This window comes from Oryctolagus cuniculus, chromosome 6 (genome assembly GCF_051225735.1).
Source record: "Oryctolagus cuniculus isolate XC-2025 breed Fujian yellow rabbit chromosome 6, ASM5122573v1, whole genome shotgun sequence".
Taxonomy (NCBI): domain Eukaryota; kingdom Metazoa; phylum Chordata; class Mammalia; order Lagomorpha; family Leporidae; genus Oryctolagus; species Oryctolagus cuniculus.
The window spans coordinates 58,609,826-58,626,374 of record NC_142872.1 but is presented as its reverse complement, the minus strand read 5'-3'; the positions used below and the strand labels follow the sequence as shown (position 1 = coordinate 58,626,374).

The 16,549-nt window shown below is 48.8% G+C and overlaps 1 protein-coding gene across 1 annotated transcript in view; it reads right to left on the bottom strand.

Annotated features, from left to right (window-relative positions):
- The window catches only part of KCNIP1 (potassium voltage-gated channel interacting protein 1), a 337,463-nt gene that overhangs the window by 311,942 nt on the left and 8,972 nt on the right, over positions 1-16,549 (bottom strand). The window lies entirely within an intron of this gene.

Below are 16,549 nucleotides of genomic sequence, written 5' to 3'. Positions count from 1 at the left end.
GTGTTGCATTTTGTTTTTAATCAGAAAAGCAACAGAAAAAAAAAAAAAAAAAAAAAAAGGCCGGCGCCGCGGCTCACCAGGCTAATCCTCCACCTTGCAGCGCCAGCACACCGGGTTCTAGTCCCTGTCGGGGTGCCGGATTCTGTCCCGGTTACCCCTCTTCCGGCAAACTCTTTGCTGTGGCCAGGGAGTGCAGTGGAGGATGGCCCAAGCCCTTGGGCCCTGCACCCCATGGGAGACCAGGAGAAGTACCTGGCTCCTGCCTTTGGATCAACGTGGTGCACCGGCCGCGCAGCGGTGGCCATTGGAGGGTGAACCAACGGCAAAGGAAAACCTTTCTCTCTGTCTCTGTCTCTCACTGTCCATTCTGCCTGTCAAAAAAAAAAAAAAAAAAAAGCAACAGTAGCTATTACTCTGGCCAAGTTCAAAGCCTGAGTTTCCATTCCCTGGGAGCTAGAGGGGCTCCTGAGTTCTAGTCCCAGTGGGAGGCAGGCTATTGAGAACGCCCAAGCATAAGGGCCACGTGGATGAAGGTGCATCACAGGAAAATACCTGGACTCTGAGCTGGGAAGCCAGGCTCAGGTCTGGAATGGGAACAATTGGAGGAGGACATCACCTCCACCACAGCCCTTCTGCTAGGGTTTGCCTTTCCCTCCTTCCCAGCCAAGGTCATGTGTGACTTAATCCTGAGAAGTCTGTGTTGCCGGTGTTTGGAGAAGGGGCCACTGAGGGGGTCAGCAGAGTTAGATGAGGTCATGAGGTCCACATGATGGTGTAGTGGCTTTCAAGGAGAGGAAGAGAGACCTAAGCTAGAAGCTTGCTCTCTCCTCCCCGACTCCCTCTGCTAGGGTGCACCGCAAAGGCCCTTGTCAGGTGCCCGGCTGATGCCAGTGCCATGCTCCGGGGCATCCCAGATGCCAGAACTGGAAGAAACAAATCTCATTTCTTTCTGAACTGCTCAGTCTGAGTGATTCAGTTATACCAACAGAACATGGACTAGGACACGCTCCAAGTTTTCCTAGAGCAGTGGTACTCAAAGTGTGGTCCCTGGACCAGCAACTTCAGGATTCCATGGTCACTTGTGAGAAATGCAGATTCTCAAGTCCACACGCCTGCCATAGAGAGCCAGACCCCTGCACAGGGTGGAGGCAATGCTCTGTGCTCTTAACAGGGGCTGCGGGCGATTCTGGAGCATGTAGCTTAGGGAACCAGGGCCTTTCCACTAGGCTTTCCAGAGTGCATAAGTGACATGTGGTACAGAGGTCCTGAGGTGGCCGTGAAGTCTGGCTGGTCTTCCTGAAGATCTTTCTGGTCCTGTGAGTCTAAGATAGAGCCCATGGGTATGAATCCTGTCTCTACCACGGCCGCGTTTCATCTCTCTTCATCCATAAAAGAGGCACTCCTATGTTTGGGGAGTTGGAAGGGCTGAAAGGGTTGGCACATAGTAGGTGGCCAGACATGGAGACTATTGTTGCTGATGTCCATAAGTTATGCATACTCAGAAGCTTCCAGAAGTCATCCCAGCTATCGCGTTCTCTCCTAGCTTATTTATTTTGTACCGGACACTGTGCTGAGTATTGCCTTGTGAAAACTCTGAGGTACTACCGACCCCACTTCCTGGAAGAGGAAAAGCAATAGAGGAAGAGGATAGTGGTTAAGTATGGGGACTGGGCAAGGCTTCTGACTGGGCTCAAATATCCAACCCTGACATTCACTGGATGACTTTGGCCAAACAAATTAACCTCTCTGAGCTCTATCTCTTCACTTGTAAAATAGGAAATAATAATAACATTTCCCTTATACGACTATATTAAATGATTTATTGTGAAAATGTCCTAGGATAGTGACTGACACCTGTAAGTGCTATATAAGCTACTACAAAAAATGGAGGAGCCAAGACCATCTACATAGGAAGCAGGGAGCTGGGAAGCAAGTCCATCTCACCACGGCATGGGAGCAGACCCAGCTGAAGGGATGAATGACACAGCCACAGCTACCCAAAAGGGTCAGTTAGGAACCAGCATTGGATCCCAGTGATGCCCAAATGCAAGTCAGGGTGCGAGCAGTTGTGTGCGTGTGTTGTGGTTGGTATCCTGGAATCTACGCCAGTATCTTCACTTCCCTCAAGGGAACCTGCTGTACCTCTGGGCCCTCCAGGTCTCTATCTGGTGCACTTTCCTTCCAAGAGGAAGTAGCTCACCTTGCCCCACGGTTCCTCCCTTCTGGGACCAGGCAAGTCTCAAGGATCCGTTGAGTCTTTTAAGAAAGTCTCACTTGTGATCTGTGCTATAGCTTTGCAAGCTATTACTATCAGGGGAAATGAGGTCAAAGGTCCATGAGATCTCTCTCTACTATTCTTCCAACTATATGCAAACTTACAATGATCTCAAAAGTTCAATTTTAACTTTAAAGAAGAAGAGGAATAAGAAAGTCCCAACAAGGCATCTGACTTCCTTGGGCTTCTTCACATGTCTCTCTTGCACCTGCACTTAGGACTGAAATACACAGAAACTACGAATATCCAAACAGCCCTTGTTGGGGGCGGGGAAAGACCGCGTACTTCTGGGAAAAGATGTACTTGGGGATGCCTCATCTGCCCCCAATCCCCATGCATTATTAAGCAAAAACCTCCGAGTGTTTGAGACCAATGTTCTCCTCCATCAGCAGGCTGGCCTACTTCTAGCAAATCCCACCCCGGCTCGCTGTTGCCAGAGCTTCGTGTGCCGGGTGAGTGTGAAATAATGGGCACATAAGCGTGATGCCGTGGGACACTGAGGAAAAATGCTCTGGGGAAGAGAGGCAGCCTGGGAGTGGAGAGCCCTCGTCCATTCTTAGTCTCTCACTGCTAAGGAGCGTCTAGAATTTCTACCCTTTTGGACTTTCCCCTGCTGAGCCCGTGACGCACACCTGAGAGGTGACCGGGCCACTTCCCAAGGTGCCCTGCCAGAACACAGAGCACATGGTGGAGGCAGGGGCAGAGTGACCTCTGTGCCCCTGACATATGACCCCCGACTGTGGGACATCCAGGGTGCCAGGTCTCGGATGAAGCTTCAGTTCATCAGCTCAACCTGCGATTAGAGGGAGAAAGCAACAAGGGTCCCTTCTGTTTCTGGAGAGCTCAGAAGGCAAAGACTTACTTCCGTTTTATGGCCCATGCACTCTCCATTAAGCTGAAAGGCTGGGGAGGACCAGAGAGATGAATCTGGTGGCACAGCACCTTTCTCCTGGGATCTTGTCTCTTCTTGCCACTCTTCCTCCCTGCTCTCTTAGTCACTATCACTAAGGGCTTCCTTCATACACTGGAGAACAGAACCCAGCTTAAAATCATGCAATACAATATCACTGTTTTTGTGACTTACTGAAATGATGCCGGCTGCCCCTCTGCACCAGAAATTCTTCTACGGGCCGGCACTGTGGAGTAGTAGGTTAAGCATCCACCTATGGCACCGGCATCCCGTATAGACACCAGTTCGAGTCCCTACTGTTCCACTTCCAGTCCAGCTCTCTGCGATGGCCTGGAAAGCAGTAGTAGATGGTCCAAGCCGTTGGGCCCCTGCACCCATGTGGGAGACCCTGAAGAAGCTCCTGGCTCCTGGCTTTGGATCGGCGCAGCTCCGGTCATGGTGGCCATTTGGGGAGTGAACCAGCAGATGGAAGACCTCTCTGTTTCTCCCTCTCTTTGTAAGTCTGCCTCTCAAGTAAAAAGTAAATCTTTAGAGAGAGAGAGAAGAAAAGAAAAAAAAGATCTATCTCCCCCCCCCCCGCCTCTGTCACTCTGCTTTAAAAAGAAAAAAAAAAAAACACAATTCGTCTAAAGTTTCTCCTAATGCCAACACACCTTGGATCACCAGAGTGCAAACTGCTGTATTTGCCTTCTAATTGAGGCAAATACTTAGAGGCCTTTGAGTTAGTCTTGCAGTTTGGGGAGCTGGGATTTTATAAACTATTTGGGAGATAGCATTTGAACACATGCAACTGACCACACTTCACCAGAGAGAAAAGAGGAAGACCCAAGAAAGGTCAGGGAAGTGGAGAAATTTATTCCAGTTGAGCAAAGCAGTTCCCAAAGTGAAGGCTTGTAGGGAAAATATTGTTTCTGTAACAAGGCCAAGATGGTATTTGTCTCTTTCACTCACTCTCCCATGAGCATGCAGTGGGATTTTCCAGAGGTGATATGATGTGAGGCATTACATTAGACTGAATGCAGACCATAATTAAGCCATATATTAAAGAGGTTTTCAAAAAAATGTCTAAAAACTCCACAATTTCTCCCAATAAAGTATTTTTTGGAAAATATGATTGTCACAAAAATAAGGTACTTTTGCTAGTACATAATGGATTTATTAATATTTTAAAATAAATACATTTGAGTTCAATATGTTTTAAATAATTATTTATTGGGAAGGCAGAGTAATAGAGAGAGGGAGGAACAGAGAAAGTGACCTTCCATTGGTGGTTCATTTCCCAAATGGCCACAACACCCAGGGCTGAGCCAATATTTCTTTAAATAAGTTGTGTATCTCTTTCTGCTTTCTCCATCTCTACCATTACAAAAATGCTAGTTCTCCGTCATTTTTTAAAGGATTATTTTATTTATTTGAAAGGCAGAATTACAGAGAGAGAATCTTCCAATGCTGGTTCACTTCCCAAATGGCCACAACATCACAACAAAGCCAAGAGGCAACTCAAAGGCCCCTGAGTATTCTCACAAACCAGCTTCAATTAGAAGGCAAACACAGCAGTTTGCAGTCTGGTGACCCAAGGTATGCTGACATTAGGTCTCCCACATGGGTGGCAGGGACACAAGTGACTGGATTGTCTTCTGCTGCCTTCCCAGGCACATTAGCAGGGAGCTGGAAAGCAGAGCAGCCGGAGCTCAAACCAGTGCTCTGATATGGGATATTGGAGTTAAAAGTAGAAGTTTAACATTCTGTGCCACAACGCTGGTCCTAAAATTCAATGTTTTTAAAGTTCTTAGTTTCTAAAATGCTGACTATCAATAGATAAAGCCTATAAATATCAAAGCACTTTGAGTCCTTGATATTTTTCAAGAGTATGCAGACGTCCCGAGCTTCAAAACTCTAGAACCAGTGGCCTCTTGTATTCAAAGACAAGGCCACATGTCCCTCCAACAATGTGCCCTGTGGAAAACCAAAGCCCTCCCCTGGATCCAGCCAATTTTCAGTGAGGGCCACGAGGAAGGTTTTAGTTTTCCAGATCACTCCTGGCTCCCAGTGTCCACTCCCACAGATGGTTTAGCTGATGGATTGTCTTCCTGTCCGCAAGTGCTTTCCAGGATCCTTATCATGTCATCTCAGTGCAGAACCTAACTTCTGCCTAGATCCCCACAACTCTCCCTCCATGCTCTTCAAAAGTCATGTTCACAAGCCAGCTTTCCTATAGGATCTGGAAGATGGCAACGGGAGTCATACGGAAGCAAGGCTAATAACTCCAAACTGAATGTTGGACCACGTTTGTGACACAGCCCAAAGATTACTGCTCCTCCTCTGGTTGCAGAATCAAAGGAGGTGTGGAGGGACTTTGATCTTCACAATCTCCACCATCCACAACAACCTCTTTCACCTCCAATACACATACAATGAAAGCAGGGGCTTGCTAAGCACATGCAGCTTTAAGACCTGTCTTTTATCCCCATACCCAGTGAAATTGTTGGATGGAGTCCTCCTATCTCATTCTGGAGTCCCTGCTATTGGTCTCCCCTGTCCTGCACAAACTTGTGCTTTCTAAGTGTCCACAGGGCTTCAAAGGCCATCTTGTGCTGCTCCACTTTCTAATGTGGTACAGAGCTCTCTGCGGTATCATAGAAATATATTCATTCTTTGTCTCTGAGGTGCCTGATCCAGAGCTCCTAAAACCTTTGTAATTTCCTGAGTGAGCAAAGTGATGCATGCATCATTTGTTCTAGTGAGGTGTCTCTTGGTGGGCACACAAGTAACCACGGGATTAGGGGGCTGCTTGCCAGGAAGAACTAGTCTTGATTAGAAGCTGGGAACTTTCAGCTCCACCTTGCAACCTCCAGGGAAGGGAGACCTTGCCCTCTGCCTCTCTTCCATGTGGCTGTTCCTAAGTTGTATCCTTTAACATAAACTAGTAGAATAACCTCCCTGTCTCCAACTGTGGTTTTGCTTTCTTTGGTTTCAGTTACCTGTCAACTAAGGTCCAAAAATACTAAATGGAAAATTCCAGAAATAAACAATTTATCATTTTAAGTTTTGGGTGCTTCTGATTTGCATGATGTCTTGCTGTCCTGGCTATCAGGCTGACCATGGTATCACAGTGCTCATGTTCTGGTAACCCCTCTGTCATAGCTCAATGCCTGTATCTTGCTCCTCACTCTGCCTCATCACATGGGCACAGTATCCTCTCACAACATCACAACAAAGGTGAGCTAAGTACAGTCAGATAGCTTGAGAACACTGACATAACTTTTATTACAGTACGTTATTCTAGCTATTCTATTTTACTGGTAGTTGTTAATTTCTGACTCTGCTGAATTTGTAAATTAAACTGTAACATATGTTAATAACATCATATACATAGGAAAAAGTATAGCACATAGAGATTCAGCACTGTCTGTGGATTTAGGCATCCACTGGGGCTCTTGGAATGCATTCTCCAAGGATAAAGGAGCCGCTGTAATAGGAAGTAAAGTATTTTCTCAAGTTCTGTGGATTGTTCTAGTGAGTTATCAAACCTGAAGGGGTAAGAAGTCGTGGGAACCCCTTGTTAACCAGGCAGAACATGTGTGGCCTGGGCAATCCATTGGTGGCTGGAATCTGAAGTCTTGTGGGACTGAGCCTTAATCTGCGGAGTCTGTGCTAAGCCTTGGAAGTTAGTGTGAAAATCGAATTAAATTGTAGAAAACTCAGAAATGATTGGTATCTGGAGGAAAAAATTCCTGCTACGTGGTGTCAGAAGTATTGTCAATGGAAACATTCCATCGCGATCTCTGTACATTTCTGTTTAGTGACAGTGTGCATCAACACTCTTTTGATAAATAACCTACTATCCCAAGATGCAGCCACTTCCATATCAGGGCATAGCTAACGAATAACTGCCACATAAGAACCTGTCATCCTTAAGAGCAATAAGAACTGACATTCGTGGAGCACCTGTAAGGCTGGGGTCTGAGCCAAGCTATGCCATGCCGAGCTCATTTAATACTAACAACAGCCTTGGAGTTTATTATTAGTATCTTCATTTCATAGGAGCGGCTGCTGAGGCACCAGGGAAAAACCTGAACTTGCCCAAGGTTAGAAGTTAGAAAATAGGGGACGGCGCTGTGGTGTGGAGGGTAAAGCTGCCGCCTGCAGTGCCAGCATCCCATATGGGCACCGGTTCGAGTCCCGGCTGCTCCACTTCCGATGCAGCTTTCTGATATGGCCTGGGAAAGCAGTAGAGGATGGCCCAAGTCCTTGGACCTGGGAAAGCAGTAGAGGATGGCCCAAGTCCTTGGGCCCCTGCACCTGTGTGAGAAGACCTGGAGGAAGCTCCTAGCTCCTGGCTTTGGATAGGTGCAGCTTTGGTTGTTGCAGCCAACTGGGAAGTGAACCAGTGGATGGAAGACCTCTCTCTCTCTCTCTCTCTCTCTCTCTTCCTCTCCTTCTCTCTCTGTGTAACTCTGACTTTCAAACAAATAGATAGATCTTTAAAAAAAATTTCATCTTTAAGAAAAAAAAAAGAAGTTAGTCAATAGCAAAGCTGGGATTCAAATCTGGACTAACCAGGGGGAAATCTTGTCCTGTAGTCTCTATCCCATATCAATGATGAAAAATGCCAGAAGGACAAAATCACACACTGCGAGTCTGTTAGAGCCTGGGCTGAAGCTCTCTAATAGCTCTCCAGAGTCAGTAGATTGAGGTGATGCCCGTGTGCAAGTGTAAGTAGGAGGAGGTCCAGCAAAGATCATGTGGGCACCAACAAGATTGACAGCGGCTGCAAGGCCAGCTACAGTCTGCCAGAATCCATGCTCCTGTAGCACCCAACTCAAACCCAAGCATGATACAGTCCCAGTGGCCTTGGACTGGTCGCTTTACTAAGCAGCAGAACAGAAGCCAGTCTGGTCTTTCAGCCCCACCCTTCTCTCACTGACCCTGCTTTCTAAATTTCCAAAACCATGAGGGTGATAATGCACTCTAGAATTTGTTCAAGAGTTGACAGCTTACCGGCGCCGCAGCTCACTAAGCTAATCCTCCACCTAGCGGGGCCGGCACACCGGGTTCTAGTCCCGGTCGGGGTGCCGGATTCTGTCCCGGTTGCCCCTCTTCCAGGCCAGCTCTCTGCTGTGGCTCGGGAAGGCAGTGGAGGATGGCCCAAGTGCTTGGGCCCTGCACCCCATGGGAGACCAGGAGAAGTACCTGGCTCCTGCCTTTGGATCAGCGCGGTGCGCCTGCCGCAGTGCGCCAGCCGTGGCGGCCATTGGAGGGTGAACCAATGGCAAAAGGAAGACCTTTCTCTCTGTCTCCCTCTCTCACTATCCATTCTGCCTGTCCCAAAAAAAAAAAAAAAAAAAAAGAGTTGACAGCTTAAAATCCTCTTTTTGTTATCATTAATAACCATTAGGCCATGTAACACCTTCTTGATCTCTAAATTTTTGACTCTGTTTGCTGTAGTTCCTCAATAATCTCTCTTGGGTGTTCCCAACACTTGGAGCCACAGGTGGGAACCACATTGGTTTCAGGCTCCTGACCTCATGTGAGCCTCCTGGCCATGCTGAGCCACTTGCACCCATTTCTCAGGTCTCACTCCTTGTGTGGAAGACGGGAGCAAAGCAGAAGGGAAAGGGTGCTGTTTGCCCTTCCATTATCCCCAAGCAAGCCCAGCCATACTTTACCCTGAGTTTTCGAAAGTTCCTGAGAAAATGTGTAATATGAAAAAATAGTACATGTATTTCTAAAGTTTTTCACCAAAATAAATTGATCTTTTAATTCTACTTTTCCATGATCTTTCTGAAGTACTCCCACATTCTTAGCTGTTTTAAAGGCCTTTGTCCCATTCTTCACATTTGTCGGGGTGAGCTTCAGCTCAGTGTGGCCCCTCACTATGTCCTTGGACAGGCAGCCTGCATGGAGGAAAGCACAGAAAAACTGGAGTTCCAATCTAGCTTGTCTATGCTCTTGGACAGTTTGTTTGATCTTCCTGAGTTTCAATTTTCTCAATGGAAAAATGAGTAGAGTGTGATGATTCAATGCAATAATGAATGTGAACCCCTCAGCCCAGTGCCTGGAACAAGAAAGATGCTCCACAAAGTTTGCTTTCTCTTCCAGCAATTATAATTCTATCAACTCTCTCAATTACACAGATTCTTTCTGTTGGATCTTGGAGGACCTCCTACTGCCACCTTCTCTAAGCTAGCAACCTCCCACCTTTCTTTTTTTAAAATAAATAATTTAATTATTTTCATTTTACTTAAAAGGTAGGGGGGAAGAGGAGGATGGGGGGGAGGGAGAGAGAGAGAGAGAGGGATTTTCTGTTGGTTCACTCTCCAAATGTCTGCAACAGAAAGGAATGGGCCATGCTGAAGACAGGATCTGAGGAACTCAACCCAGGTCTCCCCTGTTGGGTGGCAACAAGTACAAGTACTTGGACCATCAACTGCTGCTTTCCAGGGTACTCATTAGTAGGACACTGAATCAGAAGTGAGGAACAAGACATAAACCAGGCACTCTGCAGTGGGACGTGGGTGTCCCAAGTAGTCTTTCAACCACCGTACCAAGTGTCCCCACCTCTCTTTCCTATGTGCATACCTTGGCACTGTCTTATCTCCCTCAAGTCATACTCCTTGAATATTTCTGCCCTGGACAAACTGCCTGCCTTTGCTTTGAACTTTCTGGAATCTACTTGCATAATCCTCAGCCCCTGAGGAATAGCAGTTCTATCCACAGGGCCATGTGCCTGCCTTGCTGAACCATCATGAGGTCACCAGTTTCCTTGAGAGTCCCCTTCTTGGGAGAGTCATTACCCATGATAACAATAGATCTGGCCAAAATAATCCTCCCAGTGTGAGTCAGGCAAATCCCTTGGCTCAGAAATCAGGTTTAATTGAAAATTAAATTGCATTTTCATGCCAACTCCAGGATGCCTGTATCCACAGCTACTTTATCAAGGTGATGCTTTATCTCAAAGAAGCCCATGGGAAGAGAGTGGCTACATCAGCAATATCACCAACTTGTACCTGATGAGAAGAACTTTCTTTACAGTGCAACTTGAACCCTTCAAGTTCCTCATTTTTGGGTTTCTTGTGCTCATTGCCTGTCTCCTCTGTGCTAGGATCTGTGCCACGACCCGCAGATATGGATACCAAGAGGACCTGGCACTGCGTTCTCTTTTTCTTGTAAAGATTTATTTATTATTTGGGCCGGTGCCGCGACTCACTAGGCTAATGCTCTGCCTTGCAGCGCCGGCACACCGGGTTCTAGTCCCGGTCGGGGCGCTGGATTCTGTCCTGGTTGCCCCTCTTCCAGGCCAGCTCTCTGCTGTGGCCCGGGAGTGCAGTGGAGGATGGCCCAAGTGCTTGGGCCCTGCGCCCCATGGGAGACCAGGATAAGTACCTGGCTCCTGTCATCGGATTAGCGTGGTGTGCCAGCCACAGCGCGCTGGCCCCGGTGGCCATTGGAGGGTGAACCAACGGCAAAGGAAGACCTTTCTCTCTGTCTCTCTCTCTCTCACTGTCCATTCTGCCTGTCAAAAAAAAAAAAAAAAGATTTATTTATTATTTGAAAATCAGGGAAAGAGAGGGCTTCCATTTGCTTACTCACACCTCTCACCCCCACCCCCGCAGCCACGTGACCACAACAACCAGAACTGGGCCAGGCCAAAGCCAGGAGCAAGGAACTTCATCTGGGTCTCCCATGTGGGTACAGGGGTCCATGCACTTGGGCCATTTTCTGCTGCTTTTCCTGCATTAGCAGCCAAGACTCAGATCAGTGCCCAGATTGTATGCCAGCACAACAGGTGGTAGTTTTACCTGCTACGCCCTGGTGCTGTCCCCCAGCACTGTTTTCTGGCAGTTCTCTGGTCAGAGACAGAAAGGGAAGCATGCAAGCAGAAGATCGCAAATCTACAGCACATTCTTTAGTATTCAGGCTTGAGTAGTGCAGGGAGGTCAAGTGTAACGCATCATTAAGAATTTGGTTTTTGTATTGAACACTGAAGACAACAGTTCCAATGGCTGAGGGTATGCCAGACTCCTTGCCAAGTTGTTTGCACACCAGGAAACTATAGGGAGTTAATTCCCTAGGGTTTTCATTCTCCTCATTCTGCTGATGAAGAATCCGAGGCTGAGAAAGTAAGTAACCTGCTAGGGCCACAACTGCTCAATTAGCAGGCAGTAAAACTGAGTCTATCGTGCAGAGCCCATGTACTTAAAGACTGTTGGCTACTGTTCCTTTATTCTTACCAGCTTTTCATTTTGAAAATGTCCAACAGAGAAGACTTGCAAAATTGTGAACGTATGTGCCTTTTACCTTTGTTTACCCAAGATTATCAATATTTTGCCATATTTGCACCCTCTCTCTTTCTCTGTCTGTCTCTATATGTGGCTATGTAACATGTGTGTGTGTGTGAACCATTTGAGGGTTAGGCTCAGGAATATTAAACATGAAGTGTAGGCACCAGTTTGGCCCAGGGAGTATGGGCATGGTAGGGGGAGGGGGAGACAGGAACAGGAAGTGGCCTGTGCTCCCAGGATTGTCAGACCCCGCAGTTTGGGGTATATTCTAACAGGGAGCGACAGCAAGAGCTCCACAGTTATTGATGGTATTGAGAATTATAAAATCAAGATGATATCTTTATGCATGCTTATTGAATGCAGTGTAGGCATATAGAGGTGTCAAGAAGTACTAACAAAAAAGAACCCTAACCCCAAAGAAAATCCATGCTAATATTTAAGCTTATTTCTTTCCTATCTTACTTGTTCCATACATACAATCAACCATTCGCTGATTGGAACCACATTGTTTTCTATTATCACTCTTCCATCTGGTACATCAATAGCATTTCTGCATGTTATTAAATGGGCCTAAAAACAATTTTTCAGTGACTTATTATCCTACTGGATAGATGAAACAATTTATTTAATACTCTATTTTTCAACTGAAGTTTAGTTTGTCTTCAATTTTTCGCTATTATAAATAATGCAGTAAAACAATGATGAACATTTCTGAATAGAAGGCTGTGCATACATATCTGGTGATTTCCTTAGGATAGATTTCTAGAAGTAGGGCTCCTAGATCAAAGGATTGTGGATAGCCCACCTCTTTGGCCATGGTAAGGAGGAGATGGGAGGGGGGAGAAATGGAAAGAAATGCAATAAAGCAGGTGAGATTGTGAAAGGCTTGGGCTTCAGGGATGGTGCTGAGAAAGAATGGAAAGGGAGGAACAGACGGAGGGAATTCAAGGCTCGAGGCTGAGGCCGTATAAAGAGAAGTAGTGAAGTCAGGAGACGGAGGCCTGCTCCGGTTTTCCACGGGTTGAGTAGAGGCTATGGAACGACATGCCAATGAAAGGGTCTGGTGATCTCCCCCCGCCCTCAGCCAGGCCACTCCGTGCAAGCCACATGCTGAGTTTTGGGCATTCTAACACATAACTAACACATGGCCCCTGTCCCCCAGCAAGCTCACAGGAGTCACTTGGGTCTGAAGCTTAAGGAAAGAGCTAAGGGGCTGGTGCTGTGGCATAGTGGGTAAAGCCTCCGCCTGAAGCGCCAGCATCCTACATGGGCAGTGGTTCATATCCCAGCTGCTCCACTTCCAATCCAGCTCTCTGCTGTGGCCTGGGAAAGCAGTAGAAGATGGCCCAAGTCCTTGGGCCCCTGCACCCGCGTGGGAGACCCAGAAGAAGCTCCTGGTTCCTGGCTTCGGATTGGTGCACCTCTGGCCGTTGTGGCCAATTGGGGAGTGAACCATTGGATGGAAGACCTCTCTCTCTCTCTCTCTCTCTCTCTCTCTGCCTCTCCTCTCTCTGTGTAACTCTGCCTTTCAGATAAATAAATAAATCTTAAAAAAAAAAAAGAGCCAAGAGAGAGACTTGGAAGTGCCCCCTAAACGTGAGGCTGTGAGGGTGAGCATGCAGAGCTGAAGTTGCAGCCTATGAGTCCCCGACTGTGTGGACTTGAAGAGCCACCTGTTCGGCAGCTATGTCCTCCAGGAGGGGCCCAGGTCACCCTTCATCGCTGTGACCCCAGACACCAGCCAGGGAGCCCCTACCTCGAAGGCATCTTGTTCCAGGGGCTTCCTCGCTCTGCCCTCAGCTTCTTCTACACTGAAAAGCCTGGGGGCGGAGCACTAAGGCAGTCACTCCTGCTGGTCACTGTGCAGCCGTGGCCTTGACTTCCACGCACAGAGTGGCCACCATTAGACTCCCAACAGCTCACCCCAGCAGACTTCAACGTGCAAGGTAAACCAGCGCGGGGGAGTCCTGTGTCTAAATCTCTACGTCGCAGAGCCGTGGGCGACAGAGGGCCCCCAGGCAAGAGCAGCTCCTCTAGTTTTCAGTCTTCAATTTGAAAAGCGTTAAGTGGTCTACACACCAGGACCTGCCTGCTTGGTCTGGGGCCAGCTTGTCCCCTCCAGGCTGGAGGTGTCCTTGGGAAGTCTGTCCTAGGCCCTGTTCATCGCCATGACATTCAGGTCATAGCTTCCTTCCGGTGGTCTCTGGGTGGACACTACACAAAGCGATGACCCTACCACCCCCTCCTCTTTTGCATCAGTATCAGAGTCCTGGCTGTGGAGGAGGCAGGGATGGAGAAGGCGCGTCCCAGGCTGACTTGGGAAGTTCTAGATGTTGAGTTCAGTCTCTGAACACAGTGCTGGCTCTCCTGTCTGCGTCCCTGCAACAAGACCCTTTGTTGTGAGTGCTCAGATTGCACGTGGGGAAAGGGAATCCAGGAGGCGTCTCGGACCCCTCCTCTCACTCGTGGGTGATTTCAACCAACCAGCTGTTTTCTGAGACCTGGGAGGTCCTTGGTTTGACAAAAATGCATTGAGAAGAGACTTAAGCTGAGGCTTTTTCGATAGTAATGATGAATAGCAGCAAAGCCATCCCATTATGGCTGAGCCCTTCCTAGATGCAAGCACTGCACTGGACACTTTCTTTCTTTTATTTATTTATTTATTTTTTTGACAGGCAGAGTGGCCAGTGAGAGAGAGAGAGAGACAGAGAGAAAGGTCTTCCTTTGCCATTGGTTCACCCTCCAATGGCCACCGCGGCCGGCGCGCTGCGGCCGGCGCACCGCACTGATCCGATGGCAGGAGCCATGTACTTATCCTGGTCTCCCATGGGGCGCAGGGCCCAAGGACTTGAGCCATCCTCCACTGCACTCCCTGGCTACAGCAGAGAGCTGGCCTGGAAGAGGGGCAACCGGGACAGAATCCGGTGCCCCGACCGGGACTAGAACCCGGTGTGCCGGCGCCGCAAGGCGGAGCATTAGCCTAGTGAGCCGCGGCGCCGGCCCACACTGGACACTTTCAATGCATTGCTTTAACACACCAGTGGGATGGGGCAGGATTGTGTCCACTTCACAGGTGAGAAAGCACGGCTCAAAGGAGTGACCTTCTCAGAACTTCCCAAGGTCATGCAGCTTGTAAACAGCAGTACCGGGTTTGGAATCGGATGAACTCTAAAAATCATGACCCAGGATGCCTGCAAGTGCCGCAGGGGAGCCGGGGTGGGGAGCCAGCTGTGTCAGTAGCCCTAGAGGCCTTTGCCAGGGACTCGCTGGTCACTTCAGGCCACCACGGAGGAGCCTTTCCACAGCCGGTCCTCTCTCAAAGCAAGGTTTCTCCCTCCATTTCATGGCAGGAACAAATCAAGAATCAAACTTTAGGGCTCGGTGTTGTGGAGCTGCTTAAACCATCACCCGAGATGCCCGCCCACCCTATCAGGGTGACAGTTCCGGTTCCAGCTGCCCCACTTCTGCTTCTGACCCAGCTCCCCGCTAGTGCGTCTGGGAAAGCAGCAGATGACGGCCCAAGTGCTTGCGCCCCTGCCACCTACATGGGAGACACAGATGGAGTTTCTAGCTCCTGGCTTTGGAGTGGCTCACACCTGGACGTTGTGGCCAGTGGATAAGTGAACCAGCAAATGGAAGATCTCTTTCTCTCTCCACCCCCCTCCCTCTTCCTCCCTCTCTCTCTCTCTCTCCCTTTTTCTCTGTGATTCTGCCTTTCAAATGAATAAATAAACCCTTTACAAAACCAATCAAATTTTCATGACCTCCTACAGCCTCACTGAGGACTAGGGCCTCAGCGTCTGAATTTGAGCAGGGCGCAGTCCAGCCCAACACAGGGGATGGCAGTGCTGAGGAGCCAGCTCGGGTCTTCTGAGTCGCAGTTCTGGCTTGGTGACCTTGGCAAGTTATTCAGCCTCTCTGAGTCTAGGCTGGGAGTAAGAGTGGGTAGCTCACAGGAACAGGACTGGATGAATGATCAGGATGCTTGCAAGGCCCCCAGGGAATAAGCAGCCCTCCGTGGAGGAGGGTGATGACCACGCCTCTGCGGCTCCCATGAGTTTGCGATGACAGGCCGTGATTGCTGCGCCCATGATGTATGGGCAGAAGAGATGAGCCCAAGAGCGTTGCGAGCTTCCTGCAATCCAACACCCCTCCTGGCTTAGAGACAAGCCAGGCTCTGAGTGACAGCTGCTTCCAGGCTGACGACCACGGAGACCGAGCAGCAAGCCTGGGCTGGGCCCCGCCTGCCGAGCGCAGCTGGGTTGAAATATGTCACCCACACTGGCCCAGGGTTAATCAAAAGATTACAGATAGAAAATTGGGACAGACTCACTACACTCTCTTGGATACAAGGCCCAGAATCCATATCCTAACCTGACCTCCTCCCAATTCTCTGCCTCAGCTTCCACCCAATTTCGGCCTAGCAAAAGCAGAAATTGGCCAGACTGGAATTACAGCCAGAAATGTTTGCTGGGCAGTGCCCCTCGCCCCCACCTCCTGCCCTCGCAGTGTTGGTGGCCAGGCCGGTTCTCCCAGGCTTCATGATGTTGGACTGCAAGAGGTGGCCTGGGATAATGTGCGGGATGTAGATGGGGGGCCCAGGGCTCGGGAGAATCTTTTCTAAACTGCACGCCCTCAGTCGGAACAGAGGCCCTGACACCTCGACTTCTCAAACCAGAGTGTGGGTTGCCTCTCGGCCAGACCGGGAAGGAATCAGCTTTGTCCTCGTCATCCTCCTATTCTGGATCTGATTGTGAGAATTAGAGGGAGAGCGTCGAATTATCCAATTATGACTCCGTCCCTTCCTGGCTGTGTGACTACAAGCCGGACTCTTCCTCTCTCTGAGCAATAAAGGAGCCTTGGTAGGGCTCTTTGCCTTTGAGGATTCTCGTGCACGTTAAATAAAATGGGGATGCCGACTGCTGAGGATGGCGTTGGGCACAACACAGATGTGATCCGTGACACTGTGATCATTGCTATTACAGCTTAAAATTCTAACAAAAACGGGAGAGACCTTGAACATCAGCAACTCCCTCTTAGAGATGAAGGCACAAGGCCAAACATAGGAAGGCCCCTGCT